The sequence below is a fragment of the Triplophysa rosa genome, linkage group LG18 (genome assembly GCF_024868665.1).
Source record: "Triplophysa rosa linkage group LG18, Trosa_1v2, whole genome shotgun sequence".
Taxonomy (NCBI): Eukaryota; Metazoa; Chordata; class Actinopteri; order Cypriniformes; family Nemacheilidae; genus Triplophysa; species Triplophysa rosa.
In genome coordinates this window covers 19,352,787-19,367,307 of record NC_079907.1, presented here as the reverse complement: position 1 = coordinate 19,367,307, position 14,521 = coordinate 19,352,787, and the positions used below count along the sequence as shown (strand labels likewise).

Below are 14,521 nucleotides of genomic sequence, written 5' to 3'. Positions count from 1 at the left end.
TTATCAGTTGCAGAACTCGGCCACACCGCATGCGTCGGAGACACAGATAAAAGCACATATCATGTTAAATGCTTATATTATAAGCTATCCCAGTCCAACAAAAGACCTATCTTTTCCGGTTTGACTGATTTGTGGTTGTGTTTTCTGATTTGTCGTTTTGTTTTCAGATTTGTAATTGTGATTTTGGATTTTTTATTTTGCTTTTAGATTTGTTATTAGTTTTGTGATTTGTTGTTTTGTTTTTCACTTCACGGCCACCGTACTGTATTTTGTGATTTGTCCCATCAGAGTCACATATTCACATTCTAAAACCCATCCCATTTCTTTAAAAACGCCAGCTGTTTTTCAGATGAAGCGCTTTAGTTGCTACGATATGGAAAACCATCCAAAGTAATGTGATAGTAGCATCAAATGTTTTAGGTGGTTTGCTTAATAAGCAGGTATATTAATATTGTGGTAGTCTGAGGATAACATCTGGTACAGAAATGGATAACTGGTAAAGAAATAAAAAATGAATCAATAAAGATAGTAATCCAGTCGTTGTACAAGTACAGTAGGAAGTGCGGATTGGTTGTTTTTTGGTGTTTGTCCCTCCCCTTCTGCACTGTGATTGGGCGGCTGAATAAAAATTGACATTGATGAATGCAGTGTTTACCCAAAAGTGATTCTTTTTCTAATCTAACTGACCAGAAAAGCTACATTTTTAAAAGCATGTGGCCATTGCAGAAAATTAAAATAAATGCGCTTGGCTTGACTCTTGTGTTTCTGCTGGATAGTTTAATTTATAATTATGAAAGAGCATTTGATCTCATATTTTTTGTGTTTGGATTTGCCTCTATTGCCACATTGAAAAAAACACCTGAATGTGAATATATATACACATGATGAGACACATTCAATGTGACCTTGTAACTGTTTACTGAATATTTTGATGCTGGAAAATAAGGCTATTTTCCAGAAAACAAATAAATAAAACAAAAAGCTTATATTTTCACTTGATTGCCCTGATTGAGTTTGACAGGATTCATGCGTCTCGTGTTGCTAAAACAACACGGCAAGTGAATCTGCATGCATGTCAGCCTGATAAACTCATTTGCAAGCTTCACGTAATCATTTATCCAAAATCACAATGTGCATAATAGATTCAGCTCTTTCCCTGTTAAACCAAATGCATACAAGCATTGTGTTTCATTCAAAAACGACAGAATAATATTAGCTGATGGTATGTAGTATTACTTTCATCTGTGGTTGATCTCAGGCTGTTATTGACAATGGTAGAATTGTGAGTCTTGACATGCTTTGGGATATGCGTGTGTGTATACAACCATACAGCAGCGTCAGAGAGAGAGAGAGAGAGAGGTGAGTCACAATCTGTGTCTTATCTGCATCTCTTAAGTGTGACAGAATGCCAGACTATTTCCTCGACGAGAAAATAGTCGAGAGCCACCAACAACCACAAAGCCATTATTATGTCATGATAAAGGACAATCTTCAGCATCATGTTTTTTAGCCTTCTGCCACCAAGGCAAATACACATACTGTACTTCTCAAATCTCTCTCTCTCTTTCTTTCTCTCTCTCTGCCCGTCTGATCTGTGCAGCAGCTGTTGCTTTATGAAATCTGATCAAAAGTGTTTTTGCTGCTGGTTCTATTTCAGTTGTTTTTACATTTTAAACAGATTGCAGGGCTGGGATTTTTTTCTTTCTTTTGAAGTTCAACAAGCTGAATAATGTTTACCAGGGTTGGGTAAAACTCTGAATTTACGAACTGATTCTTATAAATTCAGAAACCGCAGAGATGATGTATTTTTGTATGCAAAACCCTGAAGTGAGTTAGCATTTTAGGACTTCTGGTTCCATCGCTCCAAAGTCTATGGGTTTTTGGAATGGGTTTTTGGTAAATCGCCTGAAATAAGGTCTGTGGTAAACAAAACCTCTAAATATTTTCACGTTTTAATCTATGACATAAAACACACCAGTTATAACCCGCTCATGATTTTATAAAGCCTTATTGTGGCTTAAAAACGGCGGTTGCTAACAAGCTCCTAAAAGCGACTACTTCCTTTGTGCGATGACGTCTAACATCCCCGCGGCTCTCCTGGTTTTGCCAAGTGGTTGATGTCCTTAGGGCAACATCATGTTGACCCTGGGCCATATAAATCTCGCAAATAATGCAACATGGACACAAATCTCTAAAAACTTAGATGGGGATTCATTCACAGAGTAATTGCTTACCAGGGAACACCTTTTTAATCGAGTTTAAAAAAGTTGTGGGAGGATTGGTGGTGGTGACATTGATATCAAGCGACCTTACGTGTAGTCTGTTTATAGTATCGTGTTAGCTTTTTACTTCTGCCGATTGTATTACGGCTTAAAAAGTAACAAATGTTGCATTACTCTTTTAAGATGATCTTGATAGACAAAATGTGGAAACATCATAAAGCTTTTTAATCACAGATCTTATTTTTTGCGATTTTCTAAGTCTACGGGAAAAGTGCATAGGCTTTCGGTCGAGTGAACCACTGCGGCGCTAACTTCTGGGTCGGCCTACAAAAATACGTCATCATTGCACCACTCCATTTGCCTACTTATACTATGCATTAAAAGTATTTACAGTATTTTGTTTTGGGAAAGTTTATTCTGGAATTCAGGAACTGGATACGATTTTATACAGCATTCTCTGTAAAATTCTGAATGAACCCTTATGGTTGCCAGGACATCCGAAGTACAAATTGAATCACATACAAAAAGCTCAGCAGGTGAAGGGAGATATAAAAACTACTCCTGACACATAAACAAATGAAGGAGAGACTTTACAGAATACGATTTTAATGACCTCATGCATATTTAGTGCATCCCCTTTGATTTCCAAACTCACCGCGTCTTGTCACAAACTCCAAGGAATTGGCTGTTTAGAGACGCGAGTCATCAGCTCATGTGTGAACACGTGTGTGGTGTGAGGCGAGAGGCTCAAACGCATGATCACGCTCTATCATAAAGCCCTCACTGGGATGTGAGTCATGGAAATATTGTGAAAGCAAGATTGATTGGGTTTGTTGATTTTTTTCCATTAAGTTGACATCTCTCACTCCCATAGGAAAAATACTTACAATACAACACATAAGACATTTTGAAGAATGTAGGAGAGCAAACAGTTCTGGGGCACTTTTGACTACCATTGTATTTTTCCTACTATGGTAGTCAATGGGGGGCAAAATCTGTCTGGTTATAAGCATTCTTCCAAATATCTTTCTCTGTGTTCATCAAAACAAAGACATTTATACAGATTTGGAACAACTCGGAGGTGAGTAAATGATGACAGAACTTTCATTTTTGGGTGAAGTTTCCCTTTAATTCCATTGTATGGACACGAAACCACCGAGACATTTCTCTAAATATCTTCCTTTGTGTTCCACTGAAGAAGCAGTCACATACAAGTTTGGAACAATGTGAGGGTACATAAATTGACAGATTTTTTATTTTTGGGTGAACTGTTCCTTTCCCATACATCCAAAGTGTTAAAAGGGGTCATGTGACGCTCGACCTGATTTTGCCAAGTGGTTGATGTCCTCAGGGCAACATATTTTGTTGACCTAAGGACAACATTTTTAAATAAAACCTAAACCCACACCAAACCCCAACCCTAACCATAACTTACCCCTAAAATCAGAGGGAAATGATAAGTGAAAAACAATGGTCTAGAAGCACCTAATCCTGGTTGTAAGATTAAACTTAAAATAAACTGTAAACTTATTTCTGATTGGTTGATTTAAATGTTGTCCCAGGGTCAACATGATGTTGCCCTAAGGACATCAACCACTTGCCAAAATCAGGATAGCCTTCATCTGACATGGCTAAAATGAATATTATGGTTTGTTTTAGATGTAATGTAATGTGTATACACAATTTAAGGTTGAAAAACGCTGTATTTTCCACATACCGTGCATGTTTGTATCTCCTCTTTGGCCCGCTCTCTGAAACGCACAGATTTTTACAAAGCTCGTCGCTCTGAAAAGCGAGGTATGCTATGATTGGCCTGTTAACCAGTGCGTAGTGATTGGTCGAATACTGTGATGGAAATGTAACGCCTCTTACCATATTTGGAACATCAGGCTCCAAAGCAATTGTACTGACAAGTGCGCCCACCTTACTTGCATACACATTTGAGCGGTCTTAGTCAAATCATGCCACCAACTGACGTAGATTTGTGGGGGTGTAGTTACACGAGGCATTTCAGGCAGGTCTGGGTGAGCATTCGCTTTTAGATAGAATGCATCTTTTGTTTCCGACACTTTCATTTTTGCAATTTTACGTGTCTAATACATGCATGGGTGCATGGGAAACTTGTAACACAACAAAGAAAAACACATATTCGCGCCATATGACCCCTTTAATCCTTCAGTCAAGCGAAGAGAAGAGAAGAGAACAACTGACTTTCATAACAAGCAAGGTGTTAGTGCAAGTAAAACATGAATTTTGAGATGATATATCGTATTATGACAAGATAATCTGTCTTTGTGCCACAACATGAGTACTTTTCATTCAGATCTGTACCTTTAATAATAACAAGTGTCATCTTATTGGTTGTACTGTGTGAGCTCATTAGCATAATCACATGATTAAGAATGTTGGGTGGGTTAATGAATGATACACCTGTCATTGCATACAGAGACAGGACTGCATTCAGTCACACAGCATCAGTGCACGCAATCTAATAACACAGGTGTAAAAATGGCGAGGGTCAGGTGAATCATTTCTTGGGACGGGAGTTAAAACACATCTGCCACACACACACGAACAAATCCTCACACACAGGTTTGTTTCACGTTTTAAATGTGGATTTCTCATCGACTTTAATAATGATACTTCTTCTAAACTAAAGCCTCACGCATGCACACACAGTCTCACACAAACGGGTTGATGTTATGTCGGATGTATGAGTGAAAACATCCCAGCTGTCACATTTTCAAAAAAGGTGTAGCCGGCTTTGTTCTAGACTTCCCATTTTAATTCTCATTAACTTTATAGGTATGGAGAAAGTTCCCATTCAAAGAGGGCCGGCCGCGTGAAGCCACGTGACTCTCTTTGATATACAACCCAGAGTCATTAAAGACATTAGCAACCAAAATTTAGAGAGAAGCGCTTTATCTCCCACTCCAGCCCATTGTCGCTTTAAGTGCCACGAGTCGCTTGTTGCCATGGAAACCCCATCCACATGGAATACTAGTGGTGAAATCCCCAGGAGACAGAATTTCACCCCTTGGTTTTTGGCAGTGGACCTGCACTTCATTAATACGTCTTAAGTCTTTTTGATGGAAATACGTGTTGAAAGTTCAATGCTGTTTAAGCGAGATAAAGCAGGAGATTTTCTCTTGAATGTAAAGCAGGTCAGACCCGGAAAGTGTTTTTGAAATACACGAGTGTCAGTGAAGCTCAGTCACAAAGCGTGTGCTTTTTTTCAGCCTTTAGCGTTTCTAGTCCCCTTGAAGCATCATTTCCTCAGCAGTGATATGACGACTGTTATCCACAAGTGTCTCCAGATGATTTATTTCCTCATTACGGAGTCAAAGCATCGTCTGCAAGCTGTTTGTTTCAGGACTGCCCGTTGTTTCTAATGACGCCATCGTCCGAATCTCATCCTGTGATGAAAAGTCTCACTGTTTTCATAATAACAGTCGGACAGAAGCCACACCTGGATGATGACGTGTCTAACCTTTTAAAACTTTACCACCAAGTTTTACCAAGCAGTTTCTTTCTTCAGAAGGAATAAACTCCGACTGTTTGCTACACCACTGTGATGTCTGCAGTCTGTCTGCAGGGTCCAAACTGAGCTGACGGCCGACTTATCTTGTGTTTTTGCTTTTTGAAGTTCTCGTTGTATTACAATGGAAATCTTTAGCAGTTTCCCTTAAAGGTCTTCTTGCACATTTGTGTCTATTAGCATGAGTAGGACTGTCTAACTCTACATCTCTCTCTCTCTCTCTCTCTCTCTCTCTCTCTATTTCTTCTTGCAAATGCAGACAATGTAAATTACCTTGATAATATTTAATATTTGAATATTGCTCAGCTCTAATCATAAGCCATTAGCCCTTTTCATACATAGTCTTTACTGGTAAATAACTGGAGGTAAAATGTAAACATGACCTTTTCAAAAACACCAGTAAATCAGGTCCTGGTAGTTTTCCAGTATGAGTGGTTGTAACATTACCTGTACATTACCATTGTGATGCTATGTGGAAACGGAGAACATTATTATCTGTATGAGCATGTGCAATGACAACTTTGGACCATTTATTTTTACTCTGTCCTGTTCACAGAAATGTCAAAGAAACATTCGAGTTGTTTGGTTTCAAGCCATCTAATACAATATCATTGAGTCAAGAGCAACAGTATGAATGTATCTTACCAGTAAAAAGTGCATTTACATTTTTTTTTGTATTTAGCCGACTGAAAAAGTCACTTGGTATAGTTTATCAGGATATCTGACACGAGTCAGAAACACGTCTTCTTTATACAACGCAGGCTGCGCAGACACGAGTCTTCTTTATACACCGCGGGCTGCGCAGACACGAGTCTTCTTTATACAACGCGGGCTGAGCAGACACGAGTCTTCTTTATACAACGCGGGCTGAGCAGACACGAGTCTTCTTTATACAACGCGGGCTGCGCAGACACGAGTCTTCTTTATACAACGCGGGCTGCGCAGACACGAGTCATCTTTATACAACATCTAACATCGTCTATCGGCCCAACCCTACAAGAAAACGCTATCTATTTCAAAAATGAAAATTCCTTTCTGTCCTCAAGGGTGTCTCCATAATATACAAGACCTGGTGCAAAAAATACCTAAAAAATCTATGCATAACAAATTGTAAAAATTGCTTTAAATTCTGCATGTTATCTACAAGTCTTGTATTTTTAGTTTTTAATAAACCCTCTGACCAGCTGGAAGGTAAATCATTCACTTGCCAAATACAATTTTTACCCACTGTATAGAGCCCTATAGTGAAATTCAGTATTGCCACGATCTGACCTTCCCAGCATGCATTGTTTGCCACAGATTGACAATACACTGGTGTGAGCATTTTCAGGGTCAAGCCATGGATCTGTGAGCCGCTGTGATGTCGACCGTGTGATAGTAAATGGACCATCAGCTGCTGGAAAGAGTCATGTGTGATAGTTGTCAACTCTGCTGTGAAGGTCTCGTACCGTTTACCAGGCACTTTCACAACCAAAACAGAAAAGAGTAGAGACAAAAAGACACAACGTAAACATCTGCTCACTGGTTCTGGTCCTGAAGAGATTTCTGAATCTGTCTTGGGCTAGCTCTTGTCATCTGACAAGCCCCCCGATCCGTGAGGGTGAGGTTTGTTTTTGTTGACGGATATGTGCTGGGCTGTATTTAGGCTACTGTTGTAAATATTTGTGTTGTGTAAATTGGATTTATTTCACATTCTAGCGTCAAGCTGGCAAGAGCAGTCCAATTTCCACTGCACTCCAATGACTACACGACACTTCCGCAACACTTGAACACTTGTGGCCTTGTTGTGGAAATGACTTGTGTGATGGAGAGACGGTCTTCAGCGTGACGTGTTCTGCGACGGAGCGCTTGATTGTAACCACACATTTCCTAATAAGAGTGTAACGAGCGGTCGTGCTCTGAAGTGTCTGCTTCACAGTGTGAATGACACGTTGAGACTCTCCTCATGCCCCCCGTGGAGGAAGATTTTATTGAGTTTGATTAGGGTTATGTGCCCTGATCACAACCCCCCACCCAGTGTGATTTGCCCGGGAGTTTTCACGTTTATCGTCACGTATCTTCTGTTGCTAAGCTTTGCTGGGCTGAATTAAACTCGGATATGAATATGGTTCCCCCACCGTAAGACCTTCAGCATGTTTGCTAACAATAATTTAGGGCTTTCCAATTAATGGCCATTAATCACAGTTGTCAATTTGGTCTTCCAATGATTAAAAAAACAAAGTAATCGAGGTAAAACGAGTATAGTGCGGCATTCCATTTTGCAAGGATCTACAGTGGTGCAGCTTTTTACATTGATTTTCATTATTTTTATGTTGTTTCAGAAGTCAGTGAGCAAGTAATCATGGTAAATAATTGTGATCTCAATATAGGCCAACATGATCATGATTATGATTTTTGTCGTAATTTCTGAACTTTTAGAATGTGGTGAAAACTGATTTGCTGTCACACTGTTTCATGCTAATGAGAAACCGATTAAAGACTTGCTGTTTGTCATGAAATTTCACTAGATAAAAAAGCGTTTTGGCAAAGCCAGTGATCTGCCTCTCCAAATCGAGGCTTATTGCCCTCCAAAATTAAAAATTCACCATGGCAACAATACTTTCCAAAAAAACCAAGTGTAGTCGCTTGAGTTATTCTTACTGGAAAACGTGACTTGGCTATCAGCTGTCAGAATCTTTCTGTCATTTGAATTATAATGTGATATCTTTATTTTTAAGGGTGTCAGTATGAGCTCCTGAGGAAACAGTGTCTGTTTAATGACATTTGAATCAGAATCAGAATCAGAAAGAGCTTTATTGCCGAGTGTGCTTGGACACACAAGGAATTTGTCTCAGTGACAGAAGCTTCCAGTGTGCATATACAGGTTAAAAAAGTGACAAGGCACAGGTAACAAAACGTATAAAGTAAATATGTGAGAGACAATACACATTTGACAGAAAGGACAATATTAGACAAAAGGACAATAGGCAGTATATTGGATGTACAGATGTGCTATATACAAATTATACTATATACAAGTTATGCAGGGGAATGTGGATAGCTGAATATTATATCAACAACATTTGTATAATAAATATGAGTATATAGTTGTGTATTGCACGTGTTTTTATTGCACAGTAGAACATTTAACTGTTCAAGGGGTAGATGTCCTGAGGGAAGAAACTTTTCCTATGTCTGGCTGTTTTGGTGCTCAGTGCTCTGTAGCGCCGACCAGATGGCAGCAGTTCAAAGAGAAAGTGTGAGGGGTCCAGAGTGATTTTTGCGAGTTCTTTTACTCACTCTGGATGAGTACAGTTCTTGTAGATTGGGGAGGGTTGTGCCAGTGATTCGCTCAGCAGTCCGGACTATCCGTTGTAGTTTTTGGAGGTCAGTTTTTGCAGCTGAGCCGAACCAGACAGTTACGGAAGTGCAGAGGAGTATTTGTGTCGTATTGTCAACTCCAGTTATACTGAACACACTGAACATAAAGTGCGTGCATGTGTTAGTACAGAAAAGCCGCTTCCGAATGACATTCATTAACACACAGTGCATTCACATACAGCTAATCGAGTCAGCTGTCTTAGCTCAGGAAGCTTTAGTTGGAGACAGACGATGTTGTTCAGGGTCTGCTTTCTCTCGCACCTCGCCGACATTCTGCCAAGCACTTAACAGCTGACGGTGCATGTAGCTCATGTTGTGAGGCCTGTGTTATATCACTTCTCTGCTTGTAAAACAGAGGGAGGCAGGTGGAGAGCCGCGCTGTGCTATGTAAACATGCCAGGAGCCGAGCTGAGTGAAACACAATCTCCAGCGCCGTGTTGATGCCATAGACCGCCCACAGTTCACCCTTCACTCGCCGCACGATGCCTATTTTACACACTTAAATGACAGCTGAAGTCACCAGCTCCAATCTGATGGGATGTCACCTCTGTTCGTAGACGAATTCCGCGATCACACTAGACTTTGAGCATGCCAAAGGTGCTACAAAAATGGCCGGGAGCGATTCCTCTATCTTTCAAATTTCTGTGCAGAGAGGTCACGTTGTGACATTTTGTCTTTGGCAAAATTTCAAACTCAGCATTTTTAAGGGTGCACAATGTTGTACTAAAGGGATATTTAACAAAATTTCCCCATGTTTTACTCACCCTCAAGGCATCCTTACTGAATATGACTTTCTTCTGGAAGAATAATGGAGTCAGAGTTGTAATACCACATATCATTTTACTTCCAAGCGGTAGAATGAGAGTGAATGGGCGTCGATTTTTTGAAGCTCCAAAAAGTGCATACATCGATCATAGACTGGTCTGTGGTCTTAACAAAGGTCTTCTGAAGCGAATCAATGTGTTCGTTTAAAGGACCCATTGGATGAAAGTCAAAAAATGTTCTGTGTTTAAGTGCTATAATCGGGTCCCCGGTGAATCCAGCAACCCAGAAAATGTGAAAAACAAGATCCCAGTAACTTTGTTTTGATAAGCCTTTCTCTGCAAGCATGTGAGAAATCGAACCGTTCAGATTTCGCTCCTGATGTGACGTAGACGCAGGCTCTTATTATAATATTACCGCCCCTAATCTACATCTAACATCTTAATTCCACCCACGGCGTTGCCGCCATTGTTGTTTTCATAAGTGACAGCGGTGTATGTGACGCCATGGCTAAAGTTCGTTGACAACATGCAATGTAGTCACTGCAGAGAGTCCTAACCTCAGAAGAGACAGGAGTGGATTTATTTTATTTTTAGTGGAAATCCCTCAGAAACCATAAGTAAAAACCTGCTTGTTTGCGCGAATCACTTCAAGCCGGAGTGCTTTATCAACCTGGGACAGTACAAGCTGATTAGCTTCAAAGTTGTTCCTCAAGAGGTATTGAGACTAACTGAACGAGACAAAGCTGCCGATGTAAGTAATATTTATCAACAGTCTGAATTGACGTAAATGTACCGTATATATAGGAGGATAACGTTTGCATATGATAGCGAAGGGAGCTAAGTCAGTCACGGGCTAAATAGAACATTCAAAGCCAGTGTTAAACATAATCTATATTTATATGTTACTTGGCAAATGGGCACTTGGAGTTTAGCTGTATGTATGTTAATACATTATGTGTGTTAATATGTTCAGCTGCTGGCAAGCTATTTGTTTTGCTAATGAACAGGGGCGAACACTGCGGTTAGTTTCATTTTAAACGTTTCAAATCATTCATGCTTAGGCTGAAAAATCTGTCACAGCATACTAGTTATGCTCTCACGTTGTGTGTGTAACGTTATAACTTGTCAACGACAAGCGCTAAAATTCACGTAATTCTGCTGAGATCTGCAGGTGCGCATTCTGTGGATTTTAGGCGAGCATACATGTAACGTTACAACGTGAGCGCATTAGGATGCGCTGTCTGTTGTGATGGATTTTTTAGTCTCCGGACGAATGATTTGAGACGTTTAACGAAACTAAGAGGAGAGGAGTTCAGGAAACATAATTTAGCTAAACCATTGCCATGGCAGTACTACACGTGTTGTGTTGACTCGCCGTACGGAAGGGGGGTGGGGTGCGCTGTAACTCATTATCATTTAAAGAGACATGCACCAAAACGGGTTGCTGTGAGCATAGCTGTTTTTGACGAGGCAAAAAGGGTTTCGTTTAGTGAAAAGAATAGAAGCCGAAAAGAAGAATTGCCCCCTATTCACTCCCATTCTACCACTTGGAAGTAAAATGATACGTGGTATTATAACTCTTGACTGCATTATTCTTCGAGAAGAAAGTCATATTCAGTCAGGATGCCTTGAGGGTGAGTAAGACATGGGGAAATTTTGTTTTTTTTGCCTGAAAAATCCCTTTAACTCATTGAATTCATAGATTTTTACACAAAATGCACTGATATATTGGCCAGTTTAAAAACAGCTGATGATCAGGGCTAATATGCGATGAATTTGTGCTCTTTATATAGAAAATGTTAAGAACATCAGCAGTTTGCCGTTCAATGGTAATAGTCATTATATTCATTAATAACAGTCAGAAAGTTATGAAATGTTCATTTAATCTTCAGAATAGATATCTGCAGATATCACTCCGAATAATCAACTATCGGTATTGGTGGAGAAATTTATTATCGGTGCATCTCTAATTTCAACATGTCTGGAGCGGTCTAATGTTGTCATGACCACAGACTGCTCTACTCTGATTGGCTGATTTAAAAAAACTTCCCAGACTATTTTTTATTAGTTTACGTAGAAACAAAGATGTGTAAAATAACCAAAATTTGCCAGATTAGTGACATCAAATCTGTATGAGTCATTAGCAGTGTTGGGTGTAACTAGTTACTAAGTAATTAGTTACTGTAATTTGATTACTTTTCTCTTGAAAAGGTAAAGTAAGGGATTACTCAAATTTTTCTGTAATTTAATTACAGTTACTTCTGATGTAAATCTACTAAATACTTTCTGTAATATAAGTGTGTGCAATAGTGGAATTGACATTAAAATTCAAAGTCTGACTTTAAATCCGTGCTTGAATGTATAATTCTCACATCTTTGGTCAGTTAATAATACTACTTTTTGTAGTTTTATATTATTTATTTGAATGAATTAAAAGAGCCGTTTCATGTCTATCCTTGAATCACTTAACTAATCAAGGTTAATGTAGGATATAGAAAGTAATTAGTAATAAGTAATTAAATACTTTTTGGAGAGAGTAATTTGTACAGTAATCTAATTTTACTATTGAATATTTAATGAGTAACTCAAAATTAATTACTTTTTTAGAGTAACTTGCCCAACACTGGTAATTAGTTGTAAACACGCAGCAGTGAACTGACATCCACAAGCAGATTTTTATTTCTGAATTATGTTTGTAATAATCAATACATTCAGAGAGGCAGAAAGTTTCATCAAAGTTTCTCGTGGGTTCTCTCGTACACGTCACTCATCACTTTATACATGAATTCAACATGTCTCTAACAAAAAAAGAGAAACGTTTTGTATTTATGTGACAGCTGCATTTTGAAGGCTTGAAAGCACATTATTTTTAGGAAGTGCTTTTGGGCCATGCGTATGTGCTCAGGCACAAATCATTTCTCTACAAAGTGACATCACCAACCACTGTCCTGGCAACATTGTTGCTTTTACATGAAAAACACAAAGGAAGAACCATTCCATTTTTTAATACATTGCTGTTATGCAAATTCCGATTACATTTCTGCTTGTTTCTTAGCACTTCTGTGCGACTGAAAACCAACGTTTTATTCCATCTCTCTACTATTGCTGTCTCATCTAAAACTGAACTGCACAAACAGACTAGTTTGAGTGTAGCCCACGCAGGTATATTTTTCTGAAGTGTGATTGTGTCTGTCCTGCTGTATGAGAGAATCATGGAGCTGTAGATCTCTTCATAAGAGCCTGTTGAGGGAAGAGCTTATGTGCTGCTCATAAACAACCGCTTCATTCCTCAAACTCCAGCTGCTGAACTGCTCGGACCACTGCTTTTCATTACACGTGTGCTGATAGTAATGCCTTTTGTTGCCATTGACAACACATCTACATTCTGTCAAAGTAAACGCAGGCTTTAGCGTGATTGTTTAGCTGATGCTGTGGTCACACGCAATAAGAGAAAACATTTATAAATATTTGTATTTATAAATATTAATTTCCAATAAACCCTTTAGGGTGGTACGCATTATGAAATCATGTTCGTGTGGTTGTCCGCCCGCTGTCAGGTACACGGATTGAAATCTACAACACAATCTGTCATCTGCTTACTTCTTCAAAATGGTGGTCTCGACCCCTCATCTGAATATTGTTTCAAGATGATAAACACATCAGAGAAGCAATTTATGTTTCCATTGATGTGACCCAGAGGCCTCGACTGTTTGGTTTGCTTGTGTCAAATAGACTGATGTATTGAGCGCTATTGAAACGACATCATGGATGTGCGTCACAAAGTGTTTAATGTAAATCACATAGAGAAGATGGGCCTCGTTCATTAAAGCCCAACGTCCAATAAACGATATACTTCAACGGGGCTCAACGACTCATATGTTCTCTGACTTCTGTTGATAATATACACGTAGTAAAAACTGCAGTGATGTATAAAGTACCTAAAAGCAATACTTGAGTAAAAGTACAAATATCTTGCCAGAATATTACTTTGGTAGAAGTGAAAGTAGCCTTTTGGAATATGACTTGAGGAAAAGTCTGAAGTACCAGATAATTATTGTACTTAAGTATCAAAAGTACTTTTTATATTAAATCTACTTAAGTATTTAAAGTAAAGTTGAAGCGAACGTTGTTGATAAAAATTTTTGTTTTTCTAGCATAAAGATCAAAAATGGTGCTTAGATTGGTACACAACTTTGAAAAAGCTCAGTAGTTTTATCTGGAACAACTTGTTGAAACTATCAAAATAAAGTTCAGAAACCACATCTTTATTACTTTACTTTATAACTTGTAACTTTATAAAAGGATAGTTCCCTCCCACCCACAATATTATCCCTCTAAGAGAACAACTTGGAACAAAATCAGAACAAATCTGTCTGGCCCTTACTTCTTTCTTTCCTTGCATTTCTACCAGAAAGACTCAGAAGCAGGAGAACGATAAATTATGTTTATTTAACAATAGGACGTTGAAAAATAATATATAATGTAAGATCTTTGTCCAAGGTAAGAATCCTGAGGGATAAGGATTCCTAAGTTCCTGCCTGGAGATAAAGGCAGGGGCGGAGCCGGACCGGCCCCCCGGACCGAGGATGAGGACCGACCTGGTGGTGGTGGGGTGGACGGAGGTTGCACATATGCAT

At 39.0% G+C, this 14,521-nt stretch overlaps 1 protein-coding gene across 1 annotated transcript in view; it reads left to right on the top strand.

Annotated features, from left to right (window-relative positions):
- The window catches only part of prkg1b (protein kinase cGMP-dependent 1b), a 108,465-nt gene that overhangs the window by 41,012 nt on the left and 52,932 nt on the right, over window positions 1-14,521 (top strand). The gene's annotated exons all lie outside the window — the stretch shown is intronic.